This window comes from Homarus americanus, unplaced genomic scaffold (genome assembly GCF_018991925.1).
Source record: "Homarus americanus isolate GMGI-L3 unplaced genomic scaffold, GMGI_Hamer_2.0 scaffold20465, whole genome shotgun sequence".
NCBI classification, from domain to species: Eukaryota; Metazoa; Arthropoda; class Malacostraca; order Decapoda; family Nephropidae; genus Homarus; species Homarus americanus.
Window position 1 is genome coordinate 9,856,088 of NW_024756914.1, and position 5,627 is coordinate 9,861,714.

General features: G+C 46.8%; 1 long non-coding RNA gene across 1 annotated transcript; it reads right to left on the reverse strand.

Moving 5' to 3' along the window:
* Positions 1–3,397: 3,397 nt before the first annotated feature.
* LOC121857190 lies at positions 3,398–4,817 on the reverse strand. The gene is made up of 2 exons (XR_006087127.1): positions 4,213–4,817; positions 3,398–4,041 (listed from the first exon to the last, which is right to left on the reverse strand). It is a non-coding gene; the product is annotated as an uncharacterized LOC121857190 (long non-coding RNA).
* Positions 4,818–5,627: the final 810 nt, after the last annotated feature.

Here is a 5,627-nt window from a genome sequence, read left to right on the forward strand (position 1 = left end):
ATCCACCGGTGTAGTCGTTGGGTTCCCATGGCGGTCACCTCTTCCGGCTATTCCACCGTTTGGGTCTTACTGGAGCTCTGTAAGCATATCTGCCTGATGAGAGGCTCCACCACAGATTTTTCGTTCTGGGTTTACTCCCGTAGCCTTATAGCTGCCAAGGTTAATCCACAAGGCAGCAGGGCAGTGGTTGGTAGGCGCCAGGGCGTGTCCACATACCAGTGGGCCTATGTGCCGTCCCTCTGGGGCCCACTGCTGCTCCAAGATCCCCTGCTGGTCTAGCCTGGGCCCACAGGGCACCCAGTTACCGTGTATTGCCACGAGGAGGCACAGCAGAAGTCTTGATGGTGAAGAAGCTCTGTACTGGCAGGGGAAGACTTATGCAAAGCTGCTTCCCTGTTCAGCGGCGGTAGCTGAAAGAGAGAGGAAACAAGCAGTGCCTGCAATTTAACACTAACATAATGCTGTCACGCTAGATGCATTACACCACCCTGTGAAGAAAAGTTAAATCTCTCTCTCTCTCTCTCTCTCTCTCTCTCTCTCTCTCACTCTCTCCACATTTCTTATATCCCGCTACTCGGTGTTAAGGTGGGAGCTTGGCCAACTGTACATGGATTTCCCTAAGGCATTTGACAAATTTCCACATGAAGCATCACAGGACAAATTTTTAAGTGGATTAATAACCGGCTCGGATAGAGGCAAAAAAAACAGTAGTAATAAATGGTGTACATTCTGCATGGGAAAAGGTTCTCAGTGGAGTACCATAAGGCTCTATCCTTGGACCACCTCGTTTGTGATCTACATAAATAACATTGATGAAAAGATATCGAGCTACATTGTCAAATTTGCGGACGACATGAAGATATTTGGGAAAGTAGCAAGTCAAGACGATGTCACAACAATGCAGCAAGACCTGCAAGTTGTCCATTTGGTCTCGAGACTGACAAATGCGGTTTAACATTACCATATGCAAGACCCTACACGTAGGATACAACCCTAATCATAACTATTCTATTAATAGCGCTTCCCCGAATGTTGTCGATAAAGAGAGATCATTGACTGGAGGCGGTGCAGCGAGGGTAGCAGGTGGGGGCAGGTGGGGGGCAGGTGGGGGGGCAGGTGGGGGGGCAGCAGGGGGGCAGCAGGTGGGGGGGCAACAGGTGGGGGCAGCAGGTGGGGGCAGCAGTGAGGACAGCAAATAGAGAGTCGGGACTTATAAAGTGTACCTTTGAATACTGAGATAGGAAAAGTCTCCTTCAACTGTACAACCTAACCCAGTCTGTATTACTGTATACAGGCGTGGAAACCTTACCTCCAGCAAGACCAACATCCCTAAAAAAGGTGCAACACTAAGATGATTCCTGAACTATGTCATCACGATTACCTAAGTAGACGGAGGGCCTTAGGACTAACAACCCTTCAGACAAGGCACTACAGGGCAGAACTCACTGAAACATTAAAAATCTTCAACGTGATGGAAAACGTGAAACTAGGACATATTGAGGCCATGCACCACCAACACGAGAGGACATAATTACAAGCTCGCCAAGTTATCATGCAGACCAAACATAAGGAAATACTTCAAACAGAGACTGGTAGACATATGGAACGGTCTAACCGCCCTAGCTGTGGGATAAAGAACAGTACAGTACAGGGCTTCAAAATGGTCCTCGACAAAATTATCAAGAACAATGGAGAGATCCTACACAGGCCACTGGCCTCCTTCCTTCGGCATGGCCACCTTTAATATCGAGTTATTTCAAAATAAACTAACTAGTACAAAGATAGTTTTGTTAAGCCTAGTTGTCCGCTTCTACAAGTAAATGTAGAGTAGCCTGACACACTGGCACACTGAGCCGGTGTCATGCGACAAATCTTCCGGTGCGACAAATCTTCCGAGCTCAGCAATTACTGATGTTCATTATCGACATCTAAGATATATGATAGATTTGTGGTTCATTTGTGAGAACTGAAAATATTAATAAATACGATAACGGAAGGTTTTGAATGAATTCCCATTATATCTTGGGCAAACTGACTACAGTATAAGGATATGAAACATACTCACTACCAAAGACAATGAAAGCACAAAGTGGGCAGTGCTTTGAAGTCGATGGAAATTGTGGGGTAAGAACACAAAAAATGAACCAATCAAACCCAAGGAATCCTGACCTAACCTGCCCTAATCTAACATTACAAAATAATTAAATTTAATACCCTAAACTAAGCATTTACCCCGGAAGGTTTTGCGCACGGAATGTTTGTCGCACGACACCGGGTACACACCTGACGATATTCTTGCCTCACAATGTTACGGACTGGTGGACCTAGATTGTGTCAAACCATAGATCACCACTCCGGTAACAGTAAAAAATAACAAGGTCGCCAATGAAATTAATAAATGAAAGGAATAAGCAATACACTAAGAATAAATTAAAATACAAATTCATTTAACGAAAGAAATAAAGCATCTGACAAGTACCAACAAACAAATCAAAACACAAGTTTACAAGTATTAACCGATTTGGGAATATTCACAACTCAGCAGACAAACAAGTTACGTTAATCATAATTACAATGACAAGTGAGCAAACAATAACGAGGGTTGAGGTACACTAACCAATACAATACAAAGAATATTAGATAACGTCACCGTTCTTTTACCAGTATAATGTTACGAAATTTCAAGCCCAATACACCATAGTATATCCTGCACATCATAGTATATCCTGCACACCATAGTATATCCTACACACAATATTACATCCTATACACAGGAAATATAATATCCTATTCTAATTTTCCTCCACTTTCCTTGACTCACACACATTCAACAATATAATGTATACTCAAGTTTAGGTCGTTTCTATGTGTTGAACTCCTTCCACTGTTTCCATCTTCCTCAGCCACATCAAACCTGCTTCTTCTCTGTCCAGTGTACTATGGTTCACCACATCACATTTTGGCGGGAATCTACAACCAATCAGGCATCAGTTTTCCAGTGGCGCCATGAAATGTCACCTCTGACGTTCCATGCCCACATGGTCTAGCTAGGTTTGTTGTGGTTGTTGCGGTAGTTTCTAATTGCTGTTTTTTACTCCCTGGACTCAACGTAACGTAACGTAACAGATTTTTTTTACAGATTGCCCCGGAGGAGGCTAGTTTATTGGACACCCCCTTACATCCTGTGCAAGGTGAAGCGCAGCGTTATACTGCCAGATTCTGGGGGTCACTAATTCTAAGGGGATAACTTAACTATAGTCTTAATTTTAAAGGTTGCTGCCACCAGACCCCCTCTGGGCAGTATGTAGCTCGTTAGGTAGCGGGCAGAGTGGACTAGGCATTGGGTTGGGTTTTTCATTGACCAAATCGATAAGGGAAAGAAGGGTGAAACAATAACATGTCTTAACTAATTTATTCCTTCTAAAACATATTGCATTCCGTCAAAATACAAGAAGCGTTGGCCTTCCTCAGAAGAACAACTATGATTTTGGTTACACTGCTCAACACCAGACGTCTTACATTAATTGCGTGTCATCCACATACGTATTGCTCATAACAATCAGTGACCTCCTTACCTCGGTCATCCCTTCTTACAATACCCAACACATCAGACTGCTCCACCTGTTTGGAATATAGCACCTTAGGTTATTTTACATTATAGCACCATCTCACAACCTTGTAACATCATCTCACCACACCCCGGTTACACTCCACACCTGCAAGTATGGGACTCCTTGTGACTTCTAGGCACACATATCAGGCACCTCGTTGGCACACCGCCCTCGGTGGGTAAAGACGAGGGCTTCACCAAGAGACATACCAGTACTGTTTCTACGCCTGGTATTATAGGTCGCTCCAAGTGACGACAGCGGAGTTTCTCAAGCATTCCATTATGTTTTCCTACTCATGTGTGGTGGTATGCCGGGAATCCACAGGTTCACAGTGGAGTAGCATAGCTGGGAGTAGTCATCTCACATGGTGGGACGCTCAAGGTGGGTAATGGCCGCCGTTCTGGTGAGTTCAGAGAGCGCCGCGTGGTACCTGTGTTGATGATAGAGTAGGCGCGACTCAGAAATAATGCCTGATGGGCCGTTATCACCCACCCTAACACATTACTATTTCATTTTATACACCAGGCAAAGTTTTAAGCTGTAATAACTGCTATTTAAGTCTTGTTTTAGGGCTGAATACAGCCTGATGAAGTTCACTGACCTGTGTTGATGATAGAGTAGGCGCGACTGGGGCCGGTGGCCCGCGCTCCTCCATCTAGGCCAGGGGTCACCAAACTTTTTTCACAGTGGGCCGGATAACTGAAAGAATGACGAGCGCGGGCCGCATAATCAGTCTGGTGCTGGGAAGTTGCTGCGTGGTAGAGGAGTTGCTGTGCAGGAGCTTCCTTAGAGGAGGTGTTAGGTGTTGCAGAGCTCTAGGTAGAATGGACTTCATGGCGAGAACTGGGAGCTTATATACACGTCCACCGGAAGTAAATCCGGAAGTAAGCGTCGCCGGTGTCGACCCCCCTTAGTCTAGATGTCTAGACTTGTCAGAGAAACTTGACGCTAGTCTAGGCAGATAGGCTTGCCTGAGAAACTTCGTCATGGGATCGGCTGATCAACAACTAGCGTCAGTGGCAGCTGTAGGGGAGAGTATCCACTACAATACTCCCCTTCCCCTCCGAGCACTGCAAGAAACTTGTTGGCAGGGTTGTATTCCACATGTGAGACATAACGGACAGGGGTGTGGACCACTCGGCAGCTATGGGTGACGACTCCGTCTAGGGACACGAGATCTGTGGGAGAAGCAGAGGGAGAAGGAGGGTTGTGGATAAGAGAAGGTGGTATTGGCGAGGAATGTGGTGCTTCTCTCGCGGCAGGTGCAAAGTCCTCAGGGGTGCCGGGTGGGGTATCTGGGTCATTAGGGCAGGATGCAGGATCCTCATCAGGAGCAGGGTCCAAGTCAAGAGCAGTAGGTACCTGAGGATGAAAAGAGGGTATGCAGAAATGTTGTGGGCGAGGTGGTGCTGCAAGTGGCAATTGTGGGCAGACAGGCGAAGGAGGTGCGGGATGAATGTTTTCAGGGTGATGGGAAGGCTGGCGTGGGGCAGTAGCCTTGAATGCAGAAATTGCCTGTCGTAGTGTTTGCAGTAGGTCGTGACGGGCAGCAGGAGTGAAGTGGTCAAGGTCAGAAGTAAGGAGTGTGATGTGCTGCTTGATAGTGGCGGAGGTTATGGCGTCTACCAATCCCAGTCTATGTCGCTTCCTTGTCTCGTGTAGTTGCAGGGAGCCTCACAGCGTCTAGCATTAGCACCAAAACGTTGATGGTACCAACAGAAGGTAGATATACTGTGCTGGGGGCTGGCGGCGGGGTCTGAGGCAGGACGGGGATGTTGGGGTTGGTAGGACACAGTGCGTGGGGCAGGAACAGGAGCAGCAGCAGGCATGGAGGAGCAGAGCTGTTCAATGGTGTCCATCCTGCGGTGTAAAGACTGTAAGAGGTCCCTCATGTCTTGTGAGGTGTTGCTCGTCTGGGGAGCATTGATCTGATTGACAAGATCGGAGGAAAGTTACGGTGTGGCCGCTGAGTTGTTCGCGGCAGCATGGTGCAGAGCAGTGTATTCATGGAATACT